This window comes from Pelecanus crispus, chromosome 3 (assembly GCF_030463565.1).
Source record: "Pelecanus crispus isolate bPelCri1 chromosome 3, bPelCri1.pri, whole genome shotgun sequence".
Taxonomy (NCBI): Eukaryota; Metazoa; Chordata; class Aves; order Pelecaniformes; family Pelecanidae; genus Pelecanus; species Pelecanus crispus.
Window position 1 is genome coordinate 130,689,217 of NC_134645.1, and position 18,604 is coordinate 130,707,820.

Consider the following 18,604-nt stretch of genomic DNA (forward strand, 5'->3'; position numbering starts at 1 on the left):
GCAGAGCACTGATGATAACTTTTTGACACAGGTGGTGGAGGAGCCAGTGAGGAGAGGTATGCTGCTGGACCCTGTACTAACAAACAAAGAAGGACTGGTTGGGAACGTGAAGGTTGGGGGCAGTCTTGGCTGCAGTGACCACGAGATGGTGAGTTCAGGATCCCGCGTGGAAGAAGCAGGGCAGTAAGTAGGATTACAACCCTGGACTTGAAGAGAGCAAACTTTGGCCTCTTCAAGGACCTACCTGGAGCAATCCCATGGGTTAGGGCTCTAGAAGGTAGGGGGTTCCAAGAGAGCTGGTTAATATTCAAGCATCTCTTCCTCCAAGCTCAAGATCAATGCAACCCTGTGAGTAAGAAATCAAGCAAAGGTGGCAGGAGACCTGCATGGATGAGCAAGGAGCTTCTGGCACAACTCAATTGGAAGAAGGAAGTTTACAGAATGTGGAAAAAGGGACAGGCCACTTGGGAGGAATATGGGAATGTTGTCAGAGTATGCAGGGATGCGGTGAGGAAGACTAAGGTCCACCTGGAATGAAATCTGGCAGGGGATGTCAAGGACAAACAAGAAGGGCTTCTTCAAGCACATCAGTAGCAAAAGTTAGACTAGGGAAAATGTGGGCCCACTGCTGAATGAGGTGGGAGCCCTGGTGATGGAGGATACAGAAAAGGCAGCGTTACTGAATGCCTTCAGTCTTTACTGCTAACGCCAGCCCTCAGGAATCCCAGACCCTGGAGGTAGGAAAGAATGTCTGGAGAAAGGAAGATTTTCCCTTGGTCAAGGAGGATCAGGTTAGAGATCATTTAGGCAAAATAGATACCCACAAATCCATGGGCCCCGATGAGATGCACCCACAAGTGCAGATGTTATTGCTAAACCACTCTCCAACATCTTTGAAAGGTCATGGAGAACAGGAGAGATGCCTGAGGACTGGAGGGAGGAAAGCCAATGTCACGCCAATCTTCAAGAAGGGCGAGAAGGAGGACCCAGGAAGCTAAAGGCCAACCAGCCTCACCTCCATCCCTGGAAAGGGATCCAGCTCATTCTGGATGCCATCTGTAAGCATGTGGAGGAAAAGAAGGTCATCAGGAATAGTCAACATGGATTCACCAAGGGGAAGTCATGCTTGACCAATCTGAGAGCCTTCTATGATGGCATGACTGGCTGGGTGGATGAAGGGAGAGCAGTGGATGTTGTCTACCTTGACTTCAGCAAGGCTTTTGACACTGTCTCCCATAACATCCTCATAAGTAAACTCAGGAAGCGTGAGTTAGATGAGTGGACTGGCTGAATGGCAGAGCTCAGAGGGTTGTGAGCAGCGGCACAGTCCAGTTGGAGGCCTGCAGCTAGCGGTGCTCCCCAGGGGTCAGTACTGGCTCCAGTCTTGTTCAACTTATTCATCAGTGACCTGGATGAAGGGACAGAGTGTACCCTCAGCAAGTGATGATACAAAACTGGGAGGAGCGGCTGTGCTGCCATTCAGCGAGACGTGAATTGGCTAGAGAGTTGGGCAGAGAGGAACCTAATGAAGTTCAGCAAAGACAAGTGTAGGGTCCTGCACCGAGGGAGGAATAACCCCATGCACCAGTACAAGTTAGGGGTTGATCTGCTGGAAAGCAGCTCTGCAGAGAGGGACCTGGGAGTCCTGGTGGACAACAAGTTAGCCATGGGCCAGCAATGTGCCCTTGAGGCCAAGAAGGCCAATGGTATCCTGGGGCACACCGGGAAGAGTGTGGCCAGCAGGTTGAGGGAGGTTATCCTCCCGGTGAGGCCACATCTGGAGTGCTGTGTCCAGTTCTGGGCTCACCAGTTCAAGACAGACAAGGAACTAGGAGAGAGTCCAGCGGAGGGCTACAGAGATGAGGGGACTGGAGCGTCTCTCTTACGAGGAAAGGCCGAGAGAGCTGGGTCTCTCTAGCCTGGAGAAGAGGAGACTAAGAGGGGATCTCATCAATGCTTACAAGTATCTTAAGGGTGGGTGTCAGGAAGATGGGGTTCCATCTGAATATGAGGAAAAACTTCTTTACTTTGAGGGTGACAGAGCACTGGAACAGCCTGCCCAGAGAGGCTGTAGAGTCTCCTTCTCTGGAGATATTCAAAACCCGCCTGGATGCGATCCTGTGCAACCTGTTCCAGGTGAACCTGCTTTAGCAGGGGGGTTGGACTAGACGATCTCCAGAAGTCCCTTCCAACCCCAACCATTCTGTGATCTAGAGACCCAGCAATGGCATCAGGTGTCACCACTCACTTCTCTAAGTCACCCTCTGCATTTCCACCTTCTCTAGAAGGGAAAACCTCTCTGAAAACAAACTCCAGGCTGTGCAGGCAGAAGACACGGTTGTCTTCTCCTGTTGATATTTCTATCTACTCCCTGCTGATTTGGGATTTCCAACAGACTTTTTAAAAGCCTTCCCATTCAGGCTGCACTCCATTTTAAGAAGTTTCTGGAGAGAGTGAACTGTGTTCAAGGCAGACATACAAAACTTGTAATTTTGTCTATTAGGCAAAGCTCAGTGTTCAACAGCAAGTAGCCAATTTCTGTTTCAATTTTTTTTTTCTTTCTAATCATGGCTTGAAAAAAAAATGCAGCTATAACACACACTTCACTTTAAATATTTAAGATTTTTTTACTGTATTGAAATAAAATCCAACATCAGACAGTAATATACCAGTGATATCTCCTATCAGGGCTGGCAAGGGTGAGATCACTCTTTTCCCCACGCACCCTGTAATCTTCTGCTAGTATCACTGATAAAATAAACTAATAATTATTAAAAAGTGCTTTAGTCTAAAGGTTCAAGGTTGAAAGAATCCACAACTTGCTGAGAGAGAACAACAAAGCCCAACTTTGACCAGAAAGGCTAAAACATCTAATTTCAGCCCAAATATTTTGTCAATTCTCCCTCCCCTTCCTGCTAAAGATCCGAAACTATGAACTGTGCGGTTACAGTCCCGCAGACAGCAGCAGACTGACACTTCATCTCACTCTTACACTAAGACCTCAGAGGCAAAAGAGTATAGAAACAAAGACTCGCTTGACTAGCAAACCCAAGAGCATCAGTATAAATTAGTTCCCTAGAGACGTAACGAAGGCTTCCTTTCCTCCTCGAAGGCATCAGCTCTGTGATGCCTCACGGTGAGCACTCTAGACAAAATTAAAAGGACACGAAATCTGTCCACAGGGAAAGGCAGCAGCTGGATCAGCAGGATAAAGCAGGGGATCCAGGCAGCTCCATACAGAAGACGGGAGAGGAAAGGGAAGAAGTGCATCCTCCTTTCCTTAAGGGCAGTTTCAGTGCAGCAATGCATTCACCTTCCACCCCTCCCAACTTAAATCTCTCTCCTGAAAATGTTTTTGTAGGAACTGCCTTGTAAGACATGGACTATAGCCTGTAAGATCTATGCTGTCCAGAGCAGCAGCCACCACTGGACACTTGTACAGAGGGTTGAGGCACTGTGCAACGCCTCTCACCTCATTCCAGATCCAGAGCGACTTAGCACCGGCTTTGAAAATCTTCCCCCTCTCTTTTCAACAGCGTAAATACTAATATGCAAAACAATAATCTGACTCTTCATAGATTACTAACAAAGATTCAGGTCTCCAGGTAAGTTTTTCTGCAGCGCTGTCTAATGCAGGTCCAGGCTGAAGCCTGCTCGTAGAGGCAGAAATGAACCCTGTTCTGCCCAGGAGTCTTCCCAGCGAGGTAAGCTGCACCCCTTGCTCACCACTCTGGACCAAGATTGCCTCTGCTAAAATTTTAAGTGTCATCTTCACAGTGAGATGCCCGCGACTTCCACGTCAGCCTTTCTGCTGCCTGTGGGAGGTACAAATCTTGGCTTGCTTTTAGCTCGTGTGCCACTTTGAAGGTGGTGACAGAAGAAAGGTCTGTAAGAAATAAGTATCCTCCGGTCGTCAGCATCACCAGTTAACACCCGGACAGCAGCAGGTCTGAGACCCACTGAGTACAGGAAGCACATGACGACAACATTCCCAGAAGTGAAAAATTTAAATAACCTTGTTATTATTTTTGGAAAAATAACAACACTGATTCCCACACTTCCTTTGATTTGCAACAGGAGGAGGAAGGAGCATGAAGGAGGGAGAAACAAGTTGTTTAAACAACAACAGCTGTTACATCAATACCGGCATAATGGAGTCGCAAGCATCCTGCTCTTGTCAGGGCAGTCGCTGTTTAAGTCAGAGCTCTGCCTTTTGAAGAGGACTTTACAACCTCAAACACGAAGGTTCAGCTATATTTTCTTCCTAATCAGAAGTCAATTATCCTGCTGAGTGATGACAGAACAATTCCACAAAGTAAATCCTTTTCATTTCAGGGCCTTCTGTGATCAAGTTGCACTGGAAACTTCCTTGCTCACACAAAAGCAAGGAGGATTTCACTTGCGCTTCCCACAATTGTTCCCAGGGGCCTCTCTCCAAACTACCATGTGAACCTTCAGTGTAGAAAAAGCTTCATCTGACAACATGAGCTAATGCACTTTTATCCAAACGGAAATTTCACTAGTCAATCTTTTATCAAGTCTGAGGCCATGTAGAAAGTGTTTACGTCCAGCTGTCTATAGATTTTAGTCACAGAAGCAAATTAGCACTACTGGCAAACACTGTTCCCTGCTTCCCAATCGTTACTATAGTAATGCAAACCTCCTAGAGCATCCCTTTAATACTTTTTAAACTGTTTTGAAATAGCTTTATTATAGTAAATAATTACTGCAACATTTTGGTATCACAAGCAAGTTTTAATCTGTTCTCAGGCTTTGTACCTTGCAATATTCTCGTCTCCAACACCACTCCCTTCCCAGGTGCCAAAGTCCAGATATACTTAAATTAACTTCCAACAGAGAGGGCTCCCAGTACCTGCTTTTGGATGAATGAATGATACTGCACTCACAAGAAATCGATGGAAGCCAGAAGTTCTTAACTCAAACCAAAATCTGGCCAGTCCCCAGCATTACTAAGCCCATTCTTACAACGCCATCTTTTAATGAGCACAAACAGTCAAGGCCTTTGCTTCACCAATTATCCGGAAGCTGACGCTTCCCGCGACACGGAGCCCTCTTACCCCTGGCTGGCACAGGCACGCTCCTCAGGAGCTGAAGCACCTCCTGAACCGTCACACATCACTGCTACGGTACCTGGGGTGCTTGATGGAAGAAAATGCAGCAGAGCAAAGCAAAGGAACCATGAGGCCAGATTCAACGAGGCTTGTCTGACTACAAGGAGGCATCTACTGCAGGCTCAACTCCTTGGCCTCCGTCCAGCTTCCAAGATGATTTACCATCCACATCCAACATCCTTTTGGCAAATCTGGATGTAGTTTGAATTCAGGCTTACTTGTCTGGCCAGGACACAGGTTAGAGCCAAAGTATCCCTTATTTTGCAGGGAAGATCCCATGTCGACCCACAGTTCTCCAGGCTGGTATAATCCAGCTCTACTTCCAACTCATTCTGTAAACAGCTCTAGGAAATGGCCCCAGCAGGCCTCCTGGCCTCCGGGGACATGGTTTCTGATTAGCTGCTGTTATCTCTAAAGTGGAGAGCACAGCGAGGAGCCCCCACAAACCATGCTTGTAGGTAAGTACGAGGAAAAGGCTTCCAGAAAATGGTCCCTCACAACGAACATGTGAAAAGCCTGATGATCCTCTACCTCAATATAAAAACTGCAGCTAGAAGTTCAGTAACTCTCTGCCTGTTTATCTCTGCTGCTTCAAAGGCCTCAGCAAATGTTTATCCCTGCTTCAAAAGGAAGTCCTGCATGATGTTTCTGAACAGGAATGGTCAGATTCTCCCCCCTCCTTTTTGGATGGGGGCACAAGACAGAGGAGCAGAAAGAAACCAGCCTAGAGCCTTGTCCCTGTAGCAGAGACAGCATGAAAAATACAGCTAGGGAATCTGCTCAGATACCCTCCCAGGAGCAATTCAGGAATGAACCCAAGAAACAGCCTGGAGAAGAGCGGCAGGAGAGCTGGAGCCACAGCCCAACAGGAGATAGCCGAGCTTTGTTATTTAATACTGAAAAACATAGCAAGACCAAGAGAATAAGAGGGATGGAGAGTTGCAGACCTGCATTAACACACTATGGAGGATCTTGCATGCAACCTGATGGTTTTAGCCTCACTTGAGTGCTCTTCCTCTGACCCGCCATGTGATTCAATAAGAACTGTAAGCAGAAAAGAAATAAACACACAAACAGTGACTTATTCTACCTAAATATGAACCAGTTCCTGGAGGGGGAGGGAGGAGAGCAGAACCCAAACTGGTATTACAGGCTTAGCATGCAGGAGCACTTCAGCACATACTGCCAGCTTTGTAATTCTGCCACAAAGGCAGCCTGTTACAGCCCTACCATTACAGCATTGTTCCACACAGCCTCAAGTCTCGGTTTCAATGGCTGTATTAAATGAAAAAGTCCCCTGGGTGATGGCAATAGTTGGCTTCTCAGAGCTCCCCCTTTATAGCATACCGCTTCCCAAGCGTCGCTGGATCCCAGCAGGGATCCCAGCAAGGTCTCCAAACCTTCCCTCGCTCCAAGCTAACACGTGAGGTTTCCCTGACACGGAGTCTCTCCATCACAAGAGATTTTCCCAGGCAGAGCAAAAGTCCAACACATAACTCAGCATTTTATAAGCCCTTTCCACACTGGCTATATTATTCAGTCAATGGACTAGAAAAATAAAATATAAATAAATAGATGCAGTGTTCCAGTGCTGTCCAGGAAGAGCTGATCCCTCTTTAGAGAGATCGATGCCTGGCACATTCACACCCCCTAAGGACTGCCTGGCCAAAAATAAAGCTGAAACCAACAGGAGAAACAGCCAATTTGGCTGTTCTTATCCCAACCAGATTAAAAATTACTCTCAACTTACTATCTTACTAAACTACATCTGAAACTGTTACAGTAGGCTGTCTGTGGGCTGGCAAGCTAGCTGCGTGCAACTTCACATAAGCATGCGTAAAAAGAAGAATGAGAAAGAATCATAAACATATATATGTGAAGAAGGCAAGGAAAGAATGAAACAACCTCCTGCCAACAGCCCTTCACTTCGAACAAGCAGGGGCTGCGACACCCTGGGTAGTGATAGACCCCAGATCAACCTATGGTTTCTGGATGTATTTCTCTCCCTCTCTCCTCCTCGTGCCATATGCGTCCCCTGTCCAGCGGGACTCTGCAGCTTGGATTCAGGACTGTGTGGCTGTGTGAGGCAGCTCAGAGTGCCCAGGGTGACAGGTCTTGGCAGGCCAGGTGAGGCTTTAGGGAGCTGGTGTTTTATTACCGGTGTCCGGATAAATCTGTGCAATGAAACGATTGTACATTTGTTGACATGCTTTCCTGGCCACAGCAGCAACACCGGCTGCTTCAGGAGAAAACTGCTACGAGGACTTGGTCTGCACACATCTGTAGGTCTAATTTACAGTACAGTGATACCACGGAGCAGTGCAGAAGAGTTGGCATCAGCCTCTGGCTGCAGGGCTTTTTGGCATGGTATTGGTATGGCAGAAATGGTCACCAGACCCTACCTGGACCCTAACAGTGATCAACATGGGCCCCTTGAAACGAGGGGCTGGCTGAGGCAGGCAGAAGCCAGGTCCTCTGGCTTCTCTGAACAGAAGAAAAGCCACCAGCAGAGCCCAGACAGGCCTCAATGACTGTGTGGGTTCTCTAGTTTTAAAAGCAGGAGGGAAGCACTGGGGAAGGCGGTAGAGAGGAAAGAGGAAAAGCCCAGTGGGAGGAACAGCCATGGGGCTGGGAGGCATGGGGGAGGATGCCCCAGGACTCGGAAGATAAGCCTCAACGCAAGGAAAAACTGCTCTGGATGATCCATGGAGCTCTGACTCAGTGCTGAGGAAGAAGAGTCAGAAGAACACCCGAGTGTTCCTTAGCTGAAGGGAGGCCCAGATTTCCCAGGCTGCCCACAGGGCAGGACTTTAACCACCCTGATTCACCTTCGGGCAGCACAAAAGCCACAGATGAGTCAGAGCAGATAGAGAACCACAGGCTTGCCACAGCCCCAGGCATGTCAGCTGGCAGACCATCACCACAGACCTGTGACTACAACCCTGGATGTTAAGATTTTAATCACGTTGTAGTCCAGTTCTACTTTTTGGAAGCCACAGCACTAATAAAATATCACTTATGCAAAGCACAGGGGATGGAGGGGCATGCCTTTCCCTTGCAGAACCAGTACCTGTTTGATGACACTGATTTATATTTACCTAAATAAGACTAATTCTGTCTTTTGGTATCATTTCCCCTCTTAACCAATGGAGAGGAAGAGAAGGTTTAACATCCAGAGTGTTTCTTGTCCCCATTTAGAAGATGCAGTACACACCAGCAGCCATTTAGTTTCACGAAATTGCTGCAGGATACAAAGATACATCTCACATCCTGCCTGACGGCTTTAGCACAAAGCCACACAATGTCTGCCAGGGCTCCTTTTTAAATACTATATTGTTCTAGTGACTCAGTGCACTGGAATGTATCAGGTTTATTCATAGCTTTTCTGATAGAGTCTTTAGATTAGACACATAAACGTCTACTTTTTAGAAAAAAAATAAGTCTATGTCTTATTTTAATGCGGAGCATACAAAATTCCTAGTTTCTTTTCTGGGGTTATAAATACAGAGAATTGAAGCAAAAGGACAAGCCCTCAGAAACCTAATGGTTCTTTCAAGCTTCTAATAAGTAGGACTGTAAGAACATTCGAGAGGAGGTAAAAAAACCAGGTGTGCACCACAACCAAAAGTTACCATCAAAAGGAAAGAGGACAGAAAGTAATGAATACGGTCAAAGACATGGAGCACCTTTTGTAAGGACAGCTGAATTAATTAGGATGTTTTAGTCTGGACAAGAGACCACTGACAGGGGACACGGTAGGGATCTACAGAACCCAAACCAGTGTGGAAGTGGCAAACATGCAAACACTTCCCTAAACAGAAGGTTATTACAGTAAACTAGTTGGCAGCAGGTTCAGTTACAAAAAGGAGGTGGGTCATCACACAAAGTTATAGTTAAACTTTGAAATGCCTGGTAACAGGACAGAGGCCAAAAGCACGCATGGCTTCAAATAAGAGCTAAATAAATTGATGTGAGATGAAGGCCACTTCTACTGGCCGCTGCTGGAGACAGGACAGACCTCCGGCCTCCCACAGCTCAGGTGTTTGTTTGCCATCTTCTGAGTTTTTAATAAAGCAGGCAAGAGTCTAGGGCATCTTCTGAGAAGAACAGCAGCAAGAAAAGCAGGAGTTCATCTCCCCCACTGCCCAGTGCTCCTCAGGAGGACTGCAGGCAGGAGGTACAGGCAGCACAAACCCTCCTTGCAATACCAAACTAATTACTCTCGCTTCGCCTTCTTAATTGCAGTTGTGAGCAGACGAAGACCACAGAAGCATGTACAAAGCTAAGCCCGGTGCTTGCACAGGAAGCATCAGACCCACGCTCATGTTCATACAGATGATGCCACATCCTCATAGGAAGGGACCTGCAATGCAACCTCCCACAATACTTAGCTTTGCTGCCAAGCCAGGAAGCCTCAGGTGATGCTTGAAGATGAGTCTCCTGAAAATATTTTTATATTCCACCCGCAGCCCAGTTATTTAGATATTTAGTGCCACAGAGACAGGCTTGCATAAGAATGACTTGTTGAGGGCTCCCTTGAAACAGGTTATTTTCCCATTCTGTTCCATGGCAATCACAGACCGTGTTTCTAGCATCTCTTCTGTTCCAGCTCTCTGCCAAGAACAGCCCTTTGCTCAGCTGTCTCCTACTGACCTAAATTCATACATGCAGTCTTCTTGCTTTAATCACAGTCTTCGGCCCTACAAAAGGACTCCAAACCCAAAATCCTTGTCTCCTATGTTCATTCTTCCAGCCATCAGGCCCACAAACGCGTAACAGCTTCTGAAGGTCAATGCTCTGCCTGCCACACACGACACCAGCTGTAATAAATGTTCTGCAGGCCAAATTATGCCCTCGGGGAAGCCTATGTAGCCCTGTGGTCTTCTGCGGATTGCACAGCTGTCAGGCTGCAACTTACTATGTTCTACTTAAGATATGCAAGGAGAAAGAGAATTCAATGGTATTGACTTATTTTAGCTACTGAAGTCAGCAGATCTGACTCTGAACACACATTGGGATTAGATCTGTCGATTAAGACCACGGCACGATGGCACCATTGGTCAATAACGGCATAATTTGTTCTTCACATGACCTCACTGCTACTTCCAGTTTTATTATTCACCATCACGTTCGTTACAGTAGCCATGTACCAGCTGAGAAGAGAGTCCCCGCTGTGTTTGGCACATAACAGAAGTAGGGTAAAAAGACTGCTCTGAATCCAGAAGTATAACAGGCCAAATCCATGCTGTAGTAAGTAGGAGTAGAACATCTGAACCAAGGACATCCTGCATGTCACGCTACACTGGTCAGATATAGGAGAAGTTGGGAAGCCGCAAAGAAGTAAGCCTCTTTTTCCCCTTCTTTCACAGAAGTGCAGGCATTCTCTGCCCTGCTCCCAGGATGTATTTAAACCAACCTGCTGACACACTTCGCTCTTAAACTGTATTATTTCGTCCTTGTCTTTCATTAACGAACACCCTCAGTTTTAAAATTCATCATCCCATATTATCCTTAGGGGAGTCACCTGCCAGGACTGTTACAATAAACTTAATTGTGCAGTGGTCTCAGGCAATCAGTGCAGCTCCCACACTCACCTGCCGTGTCTGCGCCTGCATTTTACACCCAGAAGTAAAGTGTCCTCCCAGCTTGCAGATGCCTATAGTAGGCAGTTAACTACTTCAGTCTGGCTGTGCCACTGCACCAGATGGGCCAAGATGTTCTCATTAACCAGCACTTACTAAAGTCCCTCACAGTAGCAAGTTTAAAAATATTTGTAGACACCTCATAAAGCACAGGCTCGTTATTACAGCCCATTAGCATGCATGCAAGATATTTTAATGTGTAAAAATCCCCCATGAAATAACGATTTTCTCCTCTACTTTCAGAAAAAAACCTGCCATCCTTACCATGAACTAGGCAACGCTTTCCAATTCTTTTTTCTTACCCTTTCCAGCCCACAAGTCAAGCCAAGCCTCGTTTGCCTGATTTCACAGCATGCCTTTATGAGTAACCCCTACACGTGCCATGGCAGGTCCCTCATCCACCCTCCTCACCGAGTTCAACACCTCTGACAAGGCTGGAATAGCGGAGGTGAACCTTTGTTCTCCTGACCCTAGAGCCTCCTCTGCTCCGCAGCGCAGGAAGCCGCACATGACACACTGCTAAATTATGTGGCAACACCTTTAGTGTTGATTCCCCACAGCCTTGAGCAGGTACAAGACGTAACGGCACCAGTTCTCTGCTCTGCTGCAACGTGCACACTACTGGAAGTGGGATACGAATAAAATTTACCACTTCAGATAAAAGGAGCTGGAGCCGACAACATCTGCTTCTCCCAAAACAAGAGTTAAGCCAAGGGAGCTTGTATTTCTAGGACAACATTGTCCAAGCATGCAGACTTAATGCCGCTCCCCAGTGAAGTCCATTTTAAGCCAAGATTAGGCACTACAGAAAATCTTATTCTTGAAACACGAAGGTACTCACTGTACAGGGTGATCAACCGAAAAACTGGAATCTGTCCCTCTTCTGTACCCAACTCTCTACTCATTTGTCTGGAACCTATTAGAGAGGAAAAAAGTTGTAAGTATAGACAAAGTGACAAAAAAATTAAAAAACAAACAAAACAAAACAAAAATCAAGAAGTAGTCCAGCTAAGCAATGCAAAACAGACACAGACACACACCCTCCACACTGAGGTCAAGAACGGAAAGAGCTTTGCAAAGCTCACAGCAAGGTCCCTCAAGCAAATGCTGTGATGTCTGAAAACAACTATGGCACCAGCTGCCTCTGGAGGTTCTCAAGAAGGTCAGACCTGATCCAACCCAAGAGTAAAGCAAGATGTTTATGTAAGAGAGTAGCAGCCATAGCTACACAAAACCCGTTACTACAGAGACGGTGAATCACAGCTCTTTGTGACACATGCTGATCACCAATGCACCATTACACGTGTGGCTGAGAGCATTACACAGGGAAACAAATTTTTCCCCACTGGCCACAAAAACTACTTTATCAAAACACAGTCCTGAAGGGTTAGATGGGATGTGATCTAGCATGCACCAAAGAAGTTCCTTTAATAGATTTGTTGTTTCAACTCACTCTGTCCCCTTAATAAGGAGCCACTGAACTTCTCCTTAAACCCACTTTGATTAAGCAAAAGATTACCCATAGAATGGCGTTGGGATGCAGACAAAAGGAAAACCCGTTGCTAGACATACGTGTTAGTATACATCACACACAGACCAATTATGCTTCAGGGAGGCATTAAATCCCCATTCAATTAATAGAGACACCTCTTAAGATGAGCATTAAATAATTCCCTACGACGCAGCAAGACAACTGGCTACTTCAGTGAATTGGAATAGGAATAACTCCGCATCTCCCTACCAACAAAATCCCAATCAAAATATGCCCTTAAAACAACATGAGGTCAGTAAGGAGGGATGGGGGGCAGGAATGTTACTACTGCAGTGCTATTGTATGCTTCTATTAAAGACTCCTCATCAGAAAATTAAATGAAATGGATGCCTTTCATGTTTATCAATAACAGAGCTAATGGTTTTTATGTAAATGCCATTACTTTCAGGCGGATCCGCAAGAGACTCGAGCTGTACAGCTGCAATCTCCCCTTGCAAGCGACTCCCCTTCAGGCCGCCAATCTAAATGCAAATTATAATCAAACGGCAAAACCAAAAGTTTTCTGGATGATACTGAAACCGTAAAACTAGGGACAAAGCACACATATTTGAGAACAACCCTCCTCTTCTGGAAAGACCTGCTGATCTCGCATTGCTTTTTTATCCTGAACATACATAAAAATTAAAGTATAACTTGGTTCTCATTTGCAAGAGTATCATCTTCTTCCATTCCATTGCCCTCAGTGTTAAAACAAGGGGCGGGGGGATGAAGTTTTTCTACCAAGTTGTAGAAAGAGGTCTCTCAGAGATGTTACACCCACAACGGGAGCATCCCATCAGCAAGGATATTAAATCAGAGCAATCACAAAGCCCCAGTTGGACTTTGCAGAACAAATGGCACTTCTACATTTTCAGGGAGTAATTTCTCCTTGGAACAGAGTTGTTTGTGTAAGTCAGAGGAAGACGGTGTTATCACAGGATGGTTGTTAGGAGGCAGAGATACAAAACTGTTGTCAGCACAAGGAGCACCATTCTTGTAGCATAAAAGCTTTTCTGAAGAACACTTAAATCCTGACCCCTACCTGGAGCATAGATCAAGTCAGGTGCTTTGTCGGCACTGATTAAAACCAAGGTACTAATGGCAAATCTGCAAATAAGTAATATTAGAAACTGCGGTGTTTAGTAAGTAGAATGCACAGAGGAGAAACTAATGATTAAAACAAAGGCCAAAAATCTGACAACCCGACTACGGCGCAAGCCTGCAAGTGAGTCCCGGAGGGGACTTGCTCTAACTACCATAAGCAGCTAAACACCAAAACTGCCGTTCCCAAGAGGGGCACACATCCTTGGAGGGATGCAGCTAATTAACAATATAGCTATATACACACTCGTTACGCGGGTGAAGAGCTTAGCACTTGCTATGTTTTGAAAGCGCACACTACAGGAATAGTCATAGAGCAGAACCTCGCTAATTAACATTAATAACCGAGAGACCACTTCTGCAAACGGCTGGATTTTGCGAATTAGTTAGCGAGAGGACATGCAAAGCTGGGAAGCGGAGAGACAACGCGGCCCAGCAGGCGCCTGGCTTGCTGCTTTGGAGATCTATGATAAATTAGTTAACTATTGTGCCTCAATGTCTGTGAGTGAATGTGCAGCCTGTAAATAACGCACTTCTTATTATGCAAGGCCCTGCTAAATTTCATCAGTAGAGTTTGCCCATCTGAAGAGGTCATTAAATTAAAGAACGCAACCCTGACTACCTTCTCTCAAAGTTTTCACGTGGACCGGCATTTCAGAGAGCTCATCAACTTCTTTTTCAGCTGTTCTGCCATACTTCACGGTTAAACAATTACTCACAGATCTATTGTTTTATACACCAAAACGCTGGCTTTCAATCCTCGATCACAACTTGGAATTGCTAAGGCTCCCCTCTCCTCCTTCTCTTCCTCTATAGGCCTGGTGAAGCAAGTCTTGGTGTGTAGCCACATGGTCGGTCTTCTCTAGCAAAAGGAGACCGAGGCCCCAACTTCGAGCTTGTCACCACACAGACCTCATGCGGGATCAACCTGTGAGCGGTGAAGAAAAGGAAGAAGCCCTTCCAAAATAAGCGCATCTTTTCTTTTCCCCGATTTGGACATTTCAGCAACGCAGTTCACAGTACAAGCCCACAAACAGATGTCCTGGCAGAAGCGGCGAGCCGCAGCGCTGGGACGCAAACGAGCGTTCAGGCATGGCAACTCGGGGAGACGACTCTGCCGCTCCAGAAAACACGCCGTGCAACCGCGCAGCGGCGCGTCGGTGACGGGGCCACTCGGCCACCCGGGATTTCACACCCAGTCACCATGTGCAAGCATAATCTGATTTAGCAGTCGTATTCTGACTTCAGCTGTCAAACCACAACCACGGTACGTTTGCTGCAGCGGCGTGCGCAGCAACAGGCTTGCGAACCAGAGCTGTTCCTGTAGCAAAGCTATTTCCTCCCAGAAACGAAGGTTCAAAATCAGAAATGGTGCATCCGTACACCCATGCCCAGCAGTGCCACACACAGCCCAGCTGCCGCTCACACGCTGCCACACACAACCTTGACCGCTGACTTCAACCAAGAAGTTAGGTGCCAGCGACAAAAAAGATTTTCCATCACTTGAATTTTGCAATTTTGCAAAGGGAAGGAACAAAATTGGAAATATTTCCCCTTGCAAACTGCTTCCTAATGGCTCCTGTTCTTAGCTGTACAATTCAAGACCACGCTAAAGTTACTTGGCAGTCATTTTTTTATTTTTCCCCAAAACACTTTCTATCCTCACATGCACTCACATACAGCCTGTGGCTTCCCCTGCTAAAGCCGAGGGTCTCCCTTTGCAAGAGTTCAGGTTTATGCACGCCAAAACGGTCTGTTCAGCAGTCTTTTCTTTCTGCCTTTTGTGAGAGGCTTCACGCTATGATGAATGTGTAGAAATGCAAAGCAGAAGTCCACACAAAAAGAAGCCAGTGTGTGAGGTGGTTTTGTCTTAAAAAGAAGAGAGGCAGGAATGACTTATCGCCTCATTAAAGAGCTCCAGTCTGCATTTTTTTTTATTAGATATATTTAGATACCAATGGTTAAAAAAAAAAAAAGAAAAAAAAAAAAGAAAAAGCAGTTATATTCTTAACATATGGCTCTGGATCAGTCACATGGATATAAATGAAAATAGGCACAGCAGATTCTCCAAACACAAGCACAGAAATCAGTTTAATGGTGCACATGACCTAGAAAATTTCAAGTTAATACCAATCCACCCAAAGGTGTGACAGGATTTAGCTGCTGCAGGGCTGTGTCTTGCCCCCATTCTCTTGCACCACACACGCCTGTGCGTATCACAGATACCAGATACAGAAGGCAGTAAGAGGGAGGAAGAGCAACTCCTCACAAACCCTTTCTAACCTTCTTTCAAAGGAAAAGAAACTGCTCTCAGTGCTGCCTGCAGGCAAAAGGTCCAACTAACACTGAACTTCGCAGCATACCATATCTAAGGCATCTCAGCACTTGCTTGAGCACTGTTTGGAAACACCAACACTAGGCTTTTTACCGCTCTTCTGCGCTAGGATCTCACCACACCTTGCAGCTAAGGTATTTCTCTCCAGTGCTTGCTTGTATTTGTCCATTTTCTGACTTCATTACGCAGAGTTTGAAGAGTCTGCAAGCTGTCCAACGCAGTGAAAATGCAAGTCATGCTGTACTTATTTTCCAGTGAAGAAACTGAGGCACAGAAGAGGCACATTCTGCCTCAATTCATTTCCTATCTCGGTGCTAAAACTGAGCTGATATCCCAGTCTGCTGGTTTTCGCTGGGATAGAGTTAATTTTCTTCACAGTAGCTAGTAGGTGGCTGTGTTTTGGATTTGTGCTGATAACACAGGGATGTTTCAGCTGTTGCTGAGCAGTGCTTGCACAGAGCCAAGGCCTCGGCTGCCTCTCACCCCACCCCACAGCGAGCAGGCCGGGGGGCACAAGGAGCTGGGAGGGGACACGGCCGGGACAGCTGAGCCCAGCTGACCCAAGGGATGTCCCACACCCCATGGCGTCACGCTCAGCACATGGAGCTGGGGGAGAAGGAGGAAGGGGGGGACATTGGGAGTGATGGTGTTTGTCTGCCCAAGTCACTGTTACATGTGACGGAGCGCTGCTTTCCTGGAGGTGGCTGAGCACCTGCCTGCCCATGGGAAGCAGGGAATTAATCCCTTGGTTTGCTTTGCTTGCAGGACTTTTGCTTTACCTATGCAACTGTCTTTATCTCAACCCACGAGTTTTCTCACTTTTACCCTTCTGATTCTCTCCCCCATCCCACTGCTGGGGGAGTGAGCGAGCGGCTGCGTGGGGCTTAGGTGCCGGCTGGGGTTAAACCGCAGCACCCAGCCATCAGCCTCTTCACTACCAAGTGACTTCCACAGCACTGCTGCAGGCCAGCGTCACCCCAGGCAGCTCCCTCCTCACGCTGCAAGAAACAGGCAGCTCCAAGAGAAAAACTTATTTCAAAATCTACTTACAGAGTCAATGTATGTAATTCCACCCTGCACAAAGCACAAATTACTAATGCAAATGATATCTCCCTAGCTTAATGGCAATGATAAATCATGGCCAGTCACATACGTGGACACTTGCACTGAACAAAACAAGAAGGCACACCCAGAGCAAGCATGCCTTGCAACCACTAAACACACATTTCTGTGCTGTACGTGGGCAGCAACTGCAGTCCAGAATATTTGAACAGCAGAAACTGCACTGCTTGCTGTAGAAGGAAAAAAAAAACACAACGCCACAACACAAAAAAACCTGAATACATTCCTCCTCATGGTCAAAGCCAGAACATAAGAAACAAGCAATATAATTATTTCCACACAAGGAGGAAAATAAATGCAAGAACACACATAGGGAAAGAAACAAACCCCCAAAACTGGATTTGCAAAATAGTTCAGGGGCTTCTGTGCAGGGCTACAACCTCAAGCAGAAGCTGGGAAGAGGACAAAAAAAACCTACAGATAAGCCAATTTCAGGGCTGATGCACACTGCAGAGCCCATAGCACCCCTTTCTCTGCCCCCTTCCCCACCCCAACACTGGCTGGTTCAAAAAAAAAAAAACCAAAACCACACAGAAAACACAAAACTCAACCCCAAACGCCCCTGCCCAGCATCCCAGCAGCAGTGAGGCTAGCTGCGATACGTGCTGGCTCCATTTCCAGTGCTGGCTCCATTTCTGCCCCCCACTAGTGACCCCCATCATAGCCTGCAGCAGTGGGGCACTGAGGCAGCGCCCCAAAGCCAGTGCAGAGCCTGCAGCAGCGAGTGCCCCAAATACTGCACATCCTTCAGCGCGTGACCAACTTCCAGTTTGCCTGAAGTTACCCTTTCTGGAGTGACCTCTGTTACAAGCAGAGAGAAAATCGTTTTGCTGCCTTTTGTGTCAAGCACAAAATGCATCAACCTCATCACTGAATGCTAGTTCACCCACCTGCCCAGAGATACTCATCCACGAGAGGTACACCATCCCCTCCAGCCCAAGAGGATGCATTCAGCATGGCCGGCCCAGTACCGGCCCAGTTTCCCCAGCTGGGAAGGTGCTGGACCCAAAATCCTGGAAGGTTGCGGGCAAAGAGATCTTCAGCAGGAGCAGAACCGGGCTCTCACCCCACTGTGCTTCCTCCAGATAGTGGAAGCATGACTCGGACACACTCACTCTTCACAGACAAGTAAAAGCACTTTAAGGAAGGCTTTTTTTCCTCCCTTCACTTTGTTTTAAACAGCTGAAGAATTTCCTCTGTGAATGGTCCCAGTTGTGGCTCACGCTGAGTTATTTTTAAAAGCAGAGAACCAGATTTTCAAGACCCTGAATGAGGAAATGCAAAGCTTTTATTAAGCAATAATAGCCCAGACAATGGTCACAATTTCCCAAGGGTCTGAACACCATAGCTGACAATAAGCTTTATTCCTCCACAAAACCCCCTTCACTGGCTCAGAGGGTTTGCTTTGTATGATCTAGGCTCAAGTTAGTGAGTTAAAACAAAAAGCTCTGTGGTCGTTCAGTGTGATTTCCTCCACCAATGCACATCTGAGCAGAGATACAAAAATCACTGGGAAAAGACCCTTTGCACTGTCTCGTTCCCTCCTTTACTAGTGCAGTAAGATCCCTCCAAACGTGCTACCAGGACATCACCCCATCTAGCTGGGCCTTGTGGATGGATCGCAGCTGACAAACTGGCCAATCTTTCCAGGGTCAGGAGAGTAAAACAAAGCCCTTCCACTTTCTTCATTGATATTTGAACCATCACATGACGACTCTCACTAAAATGGCCAGAAACATGC